This window comes from Lissotriton vulgaris, chromosome 2_1 (genome assembly GCF_964263255.1).
Source record: "Lissotriton vulgaris chromosome 2_1, aLisVul1.2, whole genome shotgun sequence".
In the NCBI taxonomy this organism is placed as follows: Eukaryota; Metazoa; Chordata; class Amphibia; order Caudata; family Salamandridae; genus Lissotriton; species Lissotriton vulgaris.
Genome location: NC_141687.1, coordinates 905,478,103 through 905,490,553, shown reverse-complemented (window position 1 = coordinate 905,490,553; position 12,451 = coordinate 905,478,103).

Genomic DNA, 12,451 nt, shown 5'->3' with positions numbered 1-12,451 from the left:
TACAAGGCTACCCCTGATGAGAGGTAGACCCCCCCAGTGCACAGCGTTGAGGAGACACACAGGTCTAATGATTTGAAACAAATTAATAGATGTTCAATCCAAATGATTTACTAGTTCATCATGGTTTTAGTACATATACATTAAGTTCCATGTATACGACATCGTGATCCAAAAGCAAATGAAGTTTGACATCAGCAGAATAATAGTCCAAAAATTATATATCCCAATGCATTTCGGGCTACAACAAAGCCCTTCCTCAGGGGATCGCTCTACAAACAAAGGAAATGCCATAATCAAATCGAGTATCATCAACAACCTACACAAGCCACAATAACTGGTGTCAAATGAAAACACATGAAAACGAAAAGTGTGTTCAATAGAATAGCCAAGTTACCCAGGGTCCGTGTGATCGAAGTAAATGGAAAAAAAAAATGAATGAAATGAATGACAAACTGCTCAAGTTCAGAACGGAAGGCCAAGTAAACTCAATGCAAGGAAAGCTGGAAATACCCTCGTGTCAACAGTGGGAAAAACCCAGAGAATCGCCGTGTGAATGTAGAACAGTGACTGAAAATGCGACGCCAATGTGCAAAAGAGCGTGAAAGAACCCGCTCGCCAAAGTGTAAAAGAAGGATACAGTCAAACATTATCACAGGCGGACAGCACGCTAGAGAACAATAAATACGTCCCCCGACCAGAGGTACTCACAGTGTGCGCTGAGAACGCATGTCACAATCAACAGCCCGGATCACGAAGCGAACGCGCCGGGACATTGTCAATAAATGAGGAAGCATGTAAACATAAAAGATGGACTACAGTAGACCTACGTGTGGGCGCCATCTTGGACTGGTGAAACCACAATAAACGCAAGGATGGCAGGATCGAGTCCCACATCATATTCCAATATCGAGGACAAATGAGGAAAATGAATAAAATGAAACAAATAAAACAAATAAAACACAAACAAAACAATAGGTGAGGCAAGCAAGAGGTAAACATAGAAAAAAGCACATAATAGTCAAGGAGATGACAGGCATATGTAGTGTGACAGATAAACAGACATGATACATCACAGATAACATAAAAATTCCATGCGATCATTGAGCCCGTGCGGCTGCATGGTCGCCATGTAACGAATCCAGAAGTTTTCCCTCTTCAATAAAGTTTTTTTGTTGTCGTGTGTTCTTGGTACTTGTTCCAGAATGAGGTATTTCAGTTGAGCAATAGTGTGATTGTGTTCCAAAAAGTGAGTGGCAATGGTGGATCTCATGTTGCCTGTCCTTATGTTGCTCTTGTGTTCCAACAAACGTGTCCCGATTTTTCGTTCAGTGTGTCCCACATAACACTTGCCACAGGGACACTTCAGAAGATAGATGACATTCGTGGAATTGCACGTGGCATTCACCTGTAGTTTTATGGGGTACCCCTTCATGGGGTGGTGAACAACATTCCCCAGGATGCAATTGTGGCAGTTACTGCAGTTGTGACAAGGGCGCAGACCCTTATAAGTGACCGGTTGACTTTCGGATTTGGGTTTACATAGCATTTCTTTTAAGTTTCTTCCTCTTGTATAGGCAAACATGGGTTGTTGTGCAAAGGCTCCCTGGAAATCAGGTTCCAGGCTCAGTAATGCCCAGTGTTTGGAAATGATGTTTTTATACTGTTTACTCAGAACCGTGTACTTGGATACAACTACCATTCTGGAATTTTCAGATTTGTATTTTGACAATGGTACCATCAATGATCGAGCACGTCGGTATCTCACTCCGATCAACCCCAAACCACCTGTGCTGTACATGCTACCGAAGGTGCATAAGCACCCCTCCAAACCACCCATGAGACCGATTGTCTCAACCAGAGGAAGTATTCACGAAAACACCGGCAAGTTTTTAGACAAATATCTACAGCCATTTGTATTGAACACTAGTTCTTATGTCAGAGACACGACGGATTTCTTGATTAAACTGCAACAGGCCACCAGCAGTCTTCAGGATCAAGAACTGATACTGTGTACGGTCGACGTGTGTTCTTTATACACGTCCATACCCCATGACTTGGGTTTAATGGCTGTCGAACATGAACTGTCTCACTCTAACCTCGACTCTGACCTACAGGTACTGTTGATGGAGCTATTGGTCTTCACCTTGTACCACAGTTACTTCTCAGTATCAGACAAATGGTTCCACCAGCTCTGCGGGACGGCCATGGGCAATTGTACGGCGCCGTCGTACGCTAATACCTTTATGAAATCTTTTGAGGAAACCCACATACTAAACCAAACAGCTTGGAGCAACAGTGGGAAACTCTACCTGAGATTCATTGATGACATTTTCATGTTATGGTCAGGCACTGAACAAGCCCTGGTGGATTTTTTGAACACATGGAATACCATCAGTGAGCGTATACAATTCACCTGGAACTTCGATAGGACAAACATTCATTTTCTAGATGTCAAGGTGGAAAGACAAGCTGGCAAAGTAACTACTACCATCTTTCGAAAACCGACTGATCGGAACTCTATGTTGCATTACCAAAGCTTTCATCGAGTGGGGTTGAAACAGAATCTCCCTTTGTCCCAATTGATGCGTGTCAAACGCATCGTCACTTCTGAGGAAACCTGTCAGGTTGAAATGAACAACATGGTAGAAAGGTTCAAGGCCCGTGGCTATCCGCCACAAACTTTACAAAAGGCAGTCACCCGGTGTGGGAATACAACCCGTGATGAATTACTACAGGTTCGTACCAAATCTGAAAATTCCAGAATGGTAGTTGTATCCAAGTACACGGTTCTGAGTAAACAGTATAAAAACATCATTTCCAAACACTGGGCATTACTGAGCCTGGAACCTGATTTCCAGGGAGCCTTTGCACAACAACCCATGTTTGCCTATACAAGAGGAAGAAACTTAAAAGAAATGCTATGTAAACCCAAATCCGAAAGTCAACCGGTCACTTATAAGGGTCTGCGCCCTTGTCACAACTGCAGTAACTGCCATAATTGCATCCTGGGGAATGTCGTTCACCACCCCATGAAGGGGTACCCCATAAAACTACAGGTGAATGCCACGTGCAATTCCACGAATGTCATCTATCTTCTGAAGTGTCCCTGTGGCAAGTGTTATGTGGGACACACTGAACGAAAAATCAGGACACGTTTGTTGGAACACAAGAGCAACATAAGGACAGGCAACATGAGATCCACCATTGCCACTCACTTTTTGGAACACAATCACACTATTGCTCAACTGAAATACCTCATTCTGGAACAAGTACCAAGAACACACGACAACAAAAAAACTTTATTGAAGAGGGAAAACTTCTGGATTCGTTACATGGCGACCATGCAGCCGCACGGGCTCAATGATCGCATGGAATTTTTATGTTATCTGTGATGTATCATGTCTGTTTATCTGTCACACTACATATGCCTGTCATCTCCTTGACTATTATGTGCTTTTTTCTATGTTTACCTCTTGCTTGCCTAACCTATTGTTTTGTTTGTGTTTTATTTGTTTTATTTGTTTCATTTTATTCATTTTCCTCATTTGTCCTCGATATTGGAATATGATGTGGGACTCGATCCTGCCATCCTTGCGTTTATTGTGGTTTCACCAGTCCAAGATGGCGCCCACACGTAGGTCTACTGTAGTCCATCTTTTATGTTTACATGCTTCCTCATTTATTGACAATGTCCCGGCGCGTTCGCTTCGTGATCCGGGCTGTTGATTGTGACATGCGTTCTCAGCGCACACTGTGAGTACCTCTGGTCGGGGGACGTATTTATTGTTCTCTAGCGTGCTGTCCGCCTGTGATAATGTTTGACTGTATCCTTCTTTTACACTTTGGCGAGCGGGTTCTTTCACGCTCTTTTGCACATTGGCGTCGCATTTTCAGTCACTGTTTTACATTCACACGGCGATTCTCTGGGTTTTTCCCACTGTTGACACGAGGGTATTTCCAGCTTTCCTTGCATTGAGTTTACTTGGCCTTCCGTTCTGAACTTGAGCAGTTTGTCATTCATTTCATTCATTTTTTTTTTTCCATTTACTTCGATCACACGGACCCTGGGTAACTTGGCTATTCTATTGAACACACTTTTCGTTTTCATGTGTTTTCATTTGACACCAGTTATTGTGGCTTGTGTAGGTTGTTGATGATACTCGATTTGATTATGGCATTTCCTTTGTTTGTAGAGCGATCCCCAGAGGAAGGGCTTTGTTGTAGCCCGAAATGCATTGGGATATATAATTTTTGGACTATTATTCTGCTGATGTCAAACTTCATTTGCTTTTGGATCACGATGTCGTATACATGGAACTTAATGTATATGTACTAAAACCATGATGAACTAGTAAATCATTTGGATTGAACATCTATTAATTTGTTTCAAATCATTAGACCTGTGTGTCTCCTCAACGCTGTGCACTGGGGGGTCTACCTCTCATCAGGGGTAGCCTTGTATTAGTCTATGGCTCATGTGTCAGTCACTAGAGCTGTGGCTGTGTCTCACACTCCTGTTTCTGGTGCTGGCAGTGTGTCCGAGGCAAGTAGTTCAAGCAGTCCACCAGATTCTGTGATGTGAGGTGTAGTTCCCATCACTCACACGTCATTTGACTTGGTGTGTAGATTGTCCATTGTAACCAGCCTTGCATTGTTGATGTCCTTGGGACGGGTCGCTTGACCCACGTACTTGTGTTGCCAGTGATGTACCTGCTCTTTGCCATGGACTGTTGCTGCTCTGTGCCCCTCTCATGTGCTGCCTCAGATGTACCTGCTCTGTTACGACCACTGCCCTGTTGCTGTTCTGATTCTGCATTGTGCCCTCTCATGTGCTGCCTCTGATGTACCTGCTCTGTGCCTTGGACTGTTGATGCACTTAGACCCTCTCACGTGCTGCCTCAGATGTACCCGCTCTTTGCCATGGACTGTTGATGCTCTGTGCCCCTCTCATGTGCTGCCTCAGATGTACCTGCTCTGTTACGACCACTGCCCTGTTGCTGTTCTGATATTGCATTGTGCCCTCTCATGTGCTGCCTCTGATGTACCTGCTCTGTTGTACCCAATGCCCATGCTCTTGGCTACTGTAAGATTACACCCCTATTATGTTTAATAAAGCAAGTCAATCATGTGTAGTGGTTTGTCGTTTTCATTCCTAGTTGTGTACTTGTATTGTGGATATATTGGTGCGATCGTACATGAAGTTTCTCAAACATGACACTCCCCCTCCCAACGTCACAGCCCTGGCAGGTACTCCCCTTCCGACACCAATTGGTGTGTTAGCGTACCTGCATCGTCGTCGGTGATGGTCCATGACTTGCTGGTGGAGGAGCACGAAGAGTATCGGAAATGCGTGTAGTGCTGGGTCCATGACGGCGAGCAGCTTGTGGTGGGTATCTCTGCAATGTGTTGTATCTTCACTGTGGGGAATCCGCCGTGTTCAGGCAGGTTGTTTTTCCACAGTGATTTGATGTGTGTTTTCCGCCATCGTGATTTGGCGGACGGTCGGAGACGTCATTCCTTACGGCAGTGTCTCTGGATTGGTTACGTCCGCTGCGGGGTCGGGTGTAGTTCCGCGGCGGTGCGTGCTCTTCGGCCGCGTACTGACTTTTGACATTGTTTCACATCCTAATATGGCGGACGGACTGACCGCGGCAGGCGGAATGCAAAAATGCATTTTCCGCCTACTCCAGCCCGGCGGTCGTCCTTCCGTCTGCCATCCTAATCGACCCCTTAATTGTGGGCCAAAAATTTGTTCCCCTCGTGGAATTTGCGGATTTTCTGCGATTTCGCTATCCGCTAATCTCGCGAAATTGCTGAAAAATCCACGAATCCGCGAGCTAGACGAATTTTCCATGAAGCGCTTACAGGGTTACAGCAGCAGGTGCCCAAGTTGAAGCTAATTTCTTTGTAACCATTGAGGAAATATAAATTTTTGGTCAAGTTATGTTCCCTATCGTGTACCCCACCGTCTCCATGTACGAGTTAAAGTGCATGTAACTTCCCTCCTGTGCCAGCTATGAAGACGCAAATACATGTGCGTCCAACGTTAACATGTCCTCTTTCAGACCCACCCTGAATGGGTTGAATAGTCCGTTCCTAAGTATGCCATGCCAACGTCTTTTTGTAGTGTACTTTACATGTTTTTCAGCTCTGGCAAAGTAGGCCCTGAATTTCTGCCATCGAGCCTTTTTCTGCCTTCTGACTCTGAAAGCCTCAGCCCAGGCTGCCCCCGTACCTGTGAACTCTGCCTTACTTCCAGCGCGGCCCACCGCGCTCAGCTCAGCCTGCTGCCTGCCAAGACTGACTACAACCTTCGAGTTATCTGTTCCGCTCCTCGAAAATACATTCCTGCCTACTAGTTTCAGTAAACATCCCCCAGCTGCAGAGCCGAAGGGCCGGCCTGTCTCCGTGCAAGTAATTCATAGCCTCTTTTACCATGCTCCCATGGAAGGCCCATGCCCCCACGCTTCTCATGCAGACACTCAGGCGCTTATACACGCACTCACAGTCAGTATAGAATAGCTTCTGCCCCAGAGACCTTTCCGCCCAGATAGCTCAGTTCCTAAACATCAGATATCAGATATGATAGAAGCACAAGTTGATTTGACATGCCAGACTTCTGTCTCTTTCCGTCAGTGTAAATGTCAAGCCCCCTGCACCCTCCAGTTTCACGCCAATCACACGTCATGCAGCTGCGCGCGCATCCAAGCTTCCGATTTCTGCTGACATTGCAACATTTCTGTTTAGTGCCACCCACATGTGACACCTACCTGTGACGTTTCTAGAGCACACCTCCAGTTTACGCCTAGTCCACGCCTTCTGATTACGTACTAGTAACACGTGGATGCTGTTATCTTGTCTTCTCTCAGCTGTTACGCCTACTATATTGCTTTCTATGATGTAAATTAAGTATATAAGCTATGTACTGTCAATAAAATATGGCTCTATCCCTTCCTGAACCCTGTGTGGTTGCAGGAACCCGATATCCAGTTCCGGAACGATTCCTTTTTAAGGAATAAAACCCCTAAGAACTCTAACACCACGGACTCTGTTTTCTTTCTTTCCGATTGAGTTATTATTGATTAAGTACTTACCTGCATAGAAATTAAGATGGTAAATTAAATATTTACGACATTTTGGCGCCCGAATAGGGACCCCTCCCCCACCTCACGCGCCGGTTGGTGCGTTGCAAGCTCTGTCCCCTGCCATCAGTTAGAAGGAAACTACGCGTACCGGCAGGATTTCCTGTATCTCCCTCTGGCCCACGGAGGTGACGAAGATTGCGATCAGTACCCAGACGAGGCGGTGAGGAGTGCGGAGGATCCCGACCAGAGCCTAGCCGAAAGAAGCAAGGTCCGAGGTGTCAAGAGGCCCACCAGTTTTCCGAAGTATCCACGTGTCGAGTCGAGCCGAGTCCGGTCCAGTCCAGTCGAGTTTTCCGAGGCCTTCTGTTTTCCGTGCTTCCCGGTGAGTACCATTGCTGGGACGTATCTAGACGGGTTTGGGTACACAAGTCCGGTCTGCACTGTTTTAGACAGTGTATCTGTACTGTTTAGCAGTATATCCGATGATTCAAGTTCTTGCACTGTTCTCAGCAGTGTATCTGTGCTGTTTAGCAGTACATCCGATATAGGGGGTAGTCATATATGTCGCAAATGTCTTTTTATGTGATTAATGTCGTGGTATGAGTGTGACTGTTTTTAATGTGCATTAGTGTGTTCTTGTATAACTAGCTGTATCCAGTATTAAGTAGCAAGGATTGAGCGTTCAGTACTAAGTAAACAAGATGCCGTTTTTCAACAAGTTAAAGCAGATAGGAACTAGGAAAGGGATACTAGAGGAAGAAATTCCTATCCCCAATAGGGACACTCCTGGAAATTTTATGTACCATAAGCATGGCATAGATGCCATAGTGTATCTAGATCTATGGGCCGATTATACTAAGCATCTAGACGAGAGACACAGATGGCCAGTTACTGGAACATGGGATGCCGAGTGCATCATGAAGGTAGAAGAAGCATTATGGAAAAAGAAAGCCAGACAATCTCAGAAAGACGCCATAGAGTTTTGGCGTAAGGAATCACATAAGCGTGCTGAAAAAGAACTACGTAGAGAGGACAGACTTAAAGAATCAGATAAAGCCCAAGAAAACGAATTAATTACTGAAGGGATCCGAGTAAAATCAGAGCAAGTAGACCGTGCACGAAATAACCTCGTAAACGGTATGTATCTCGCGGCCGAGGGTTCGCCTGAGGCCATTTCAGAAATACCGAAAAATCTGCCGTCACCATTGGTTCCGACGAAAGTAACTCACAGGACCACTAAAGACATATTCCTGAATTCCTATCTAGAGGATGTAGCACCCGCTTACACCAATCTGCCTGTCCGCGCCCTGCCTAACGACAGGGACGGGGGTGGTAACCCGCCCCAAGATCATATTCCGCCAGTACCACAACAGATTCCCCCTGTTCCACCCCCTCCACCACTTCCCACACCTAAAGTTAATCTACCGCAACCACGTCTACCTGACCCTACTAAAAGACAAATTCAAGTACAGATACAGACTCCACAGAGAGATAATGTCCAAGCGTCCGCCTCAGGAGGTGCGATAGGGGGTCTCCGGACCCCGCCATTGACGCGCAGGTTACAGCTCGGGGACTTGCAGAGTCCCTTCACGTTCAAATCACCCCGTCTCGACATACTCAAAGGACAACTTACAGTTTGCAGATATGATCCAGTACCCGGCAAAGACGATAGAATGATGATGGCATCACTACGGTTACGATCTGCTACTGATTTCCTGCTGATGTTTTCAGGAATGAAAGAGTACCTAGATAGAATATATCAGTTTGTACAAACTGGGAAAGACCCTGACAGTATTAAGGATGCCATGGAGCATCAGAAAGTTGACGTTCAAGGACAGATACTACGTTTTTTCATAAATTGCCTAATAAGAGAACGAGACAGGCCCGAGACAGATCAGGGTGAATTAGATGCACTCAGCAAGTGGGGTCAAAATATATCCGAAGGAAAACACGACAAGGGGACTTGCATAGCCAGTATGTACAGGAAAATAAGAAAAGCAGTGATAGACTTACACAAAGAGGAGAAAGAGAAGGCTTCCTCCGAGGGGGAAGAAGAACCTGAAGAACAAGAAAAGACTACAGACACTATAGCGTATGTAGGTAAGGGAACTTACCTTAGGAAAGGCATCCGTCCAGAAAGCAAGAGAGTTTTTCTCTCTGCCTTAACAAACCCGAATTCTGCTGAACATCAGTTCCAGGAGACTGATAAAAGGCTTCGAGACCGAATGGGGTACCATGTACTCAATTCTATGGATGAACAAGAACTAGCCCGGTCAGCCATATTATGGACTGACAATCCGGATATATACAATGATGACACCGTAGCACAGACATTCCTGAACCTTTCCCCAGACGAGCAGAAATTAGCAGGTATATACATGATTCAGCACCTCCTCACGAAATACAGAAATCAACATTCTGATCCAGGTCCCTTACACGATACATTAGAAGAACTACTCATGGATAGATGGAGAGGTTTAAGCACCAAATTAATTCAAATAATTCTTGAACAACGCCACAGATATAACACTTTCATAAGCTCCGAATATGTTCCCGCCCCGCCTCCAGAAAGAAAAATGTATCATATGGAACGTCTGCATGGCATTGAAAGTCAGAACCCCTTACGAGAAGTGCATCCAGTTATGGGTGACGATCATAACTTGAAACGTGTGTATGTACACACGCCTCTGACTAAGTTAGAACTGTTAGAAATGAAGAAACTAGTCCCGTGCCATGATAAAGACCCTGCAGGTTTTCATAGAGAGCTTAAAGACATGTTACTGATGGGGGATTATACGTACGAAGATATCACGAAAATGTTAAAGGTACTGCTGCCCACGGGCATCTACGAGAAACTAAAGGAAAAGGAATGGGAGGTGGGAGAGAAAAAGATTGTATGGGCAGAGATAGAAGACGAAGAGAACAAACGTGTCCCAGGGGTAGGCCTTGGGGAGAAAACTAAAGCATTACCAGGTTTGATAGTACAGGTTCTGCCAAGATTATTGACAACTAGAAAGGAAGACTGGGATGCAATCTCAGCATGTAAACAGAAACCCGACGAAGATACTAGTGACTTCTATTCAAGATTCGAGAAATGTTTCATTATTAATAGTGGTCTTAAACCAAGTAGCGAGTCGTACCCGCATCTTTTTGTATCAAAGTTAGTCGAGAATTCCCTGTTAGCAGTTCAAAACCGTGTATACAAGGTCGAGAGTACATGGCAAGCCAATACGCCATCACAGATGTTACAAATGTTACAATACCATCAGAATAGAATTAGAGAAGAGCAGGATCAGGAACAGAAACGTATGAAAGACACAAAAATGAAAATGCTAGTAGCCCAGTCGGTCCCAACCGACGGCCATAGAAAGGGTACGACCCAGACAGGTCACGCCGCAGCTCCCGTTAAAGGGACATGCAATTATTGCAAGCAGCCAGGTCACTACGTACACGAATGCCCAGTTCTGAAACATAACATAGCGACAGGTAAAACTAAAGAAAGACCGCATCCGCCTAGACAAGACCATAACCAGCATCAGTCTTCACAGAATATACAGCCCATGCAGAATACACAGCCTACGCATGCTCCATCACATACAGCACAGACAGTAGCGGTACCACAGCCGCAGCCCATTGCCGCAACGCAGCAAGTTTCACAACAGATGTACCAGTATGCCCAGTCCGCTTACCCCGATTATCCACGATATACATGAAACAGCCTAGAGAGGGAGGGTGGCTTGCCTCTTATTGAGATTCCTGTAGATCAAGAGGGTCCTTATGTACATAGTCAAGTATTGGGAAAAGACAGAAAGTTTTTAATTGACACAGGGGCAAGTCGCACCACAATCAGTCATGATGAAGTTCCAGGGGCACCCCTCTCAGGCTCACAGAATGTTTCCCTTGGTTTTTCAGGACAGCCCATTGTAAATGAGGTATCAGAACCAGTTCCCCTGGCTGTGGGTCCATTATCACGTGTTACAGACTTGTTACTTACGAAATCATGTCCAGAAAATCTGTTAGGAATAAAGACATTGAAGGCTCTAGGAGCTATAATATGCTGTTCCCCGGAGGGAGTCAGACTCTTTCTGCGGGATTTCAAGGGTCATTATATGTTACGTGAGTTTGATGTCAGATTGAAAAATGTACCAGATCACTTGTGGGCAAAAGGCCCAACTGATGTAGGTTGTATGCACATTACACCATACCGTGTTACACTCAAACAAGGTGTAGTTTTACCCAGAATCAGACAATACAAGTTACCACCCGATGCTGTAGTGGCTTTACTGGAAATCATTGAAGAGCTCATTGCCCAGGGAGTGGTCGTAGAGACCGACTCCAATATCTGTAATTCACCCATCATTCCAATTCTTAAACGTACTGATCCCAATGCACCGCCAGTATATCGGCTGGTGATTGATCTAAGAGAACTGAATAAATGCATTATTCCACAGTACCCTGTGGTTCCCGACATCTCATCCTTATTGACTGCTATTGATTCAGAAGCAGCGTTCTTTACTGTAATTGACCTCAAGAACGCCTTCTTCAGTGTACCTATTGATCCAGAGAGCCAATATCTCTTCGGATTCAGTTTAAATGGACGAAGTTTCAAATTTTCACTCGCACCTCAAGGATTTACAGAAAGCCCCAGCATCTATAGCCAAGCACTGAAAAGACAACTTGATTGTATCACAATGCCAGTTAACACCGCTTTACTGCAATACGTTGATGATCTGCTGATCACCGCACGAAGTGAGCCCGAATGTGAACAAGCATCACTGACAGTTTTATATTTTCTGGCCGACAAGGGACACAAGGTGTCTCCTTCGAAGCTACAATTCTGTGTTCAGCAAGTTGTGTACTTGGGTCACTTGCTGTCCAAAGTGGGGAGACAGCTCACTCCCGATCGCATTCAGTTAATTGTAAATATGCCACAACCCCAGACACAAAAGGAAGTGCGGGCCTTCATAGGCCTCACCTCGTACTACAGACAATGGATTCCCCAGTATGCATTTCTAGCCAAACCACTCATTCAGTTAACAACACAGGAGGCAGCGACTTCGACTGTCCTTCCCTGGACTCAGGAACATACACAGGTTTTTGAAGAATTAAAGAAAGCTTTATGCCAAGCACCAGTCCTAGCGACACCATGTTACAGCAAACCTTTTACACTTTTTGTTACAGAACGTGAGGGTACAGCATTGTCTGTCCTCACTCAAGACCAAGCAGGTGCATATAAGCCTTGCGCTTATTTTTCAAGCACATTGGATTCAGTAGCCCAGAAACTCCCTGCGTGCTTGAAGTCAGTAGCAGCAACAGCACTAGCAATCAGACAGAGCGACTCAATTGTTTTAGGACATCCATTAACA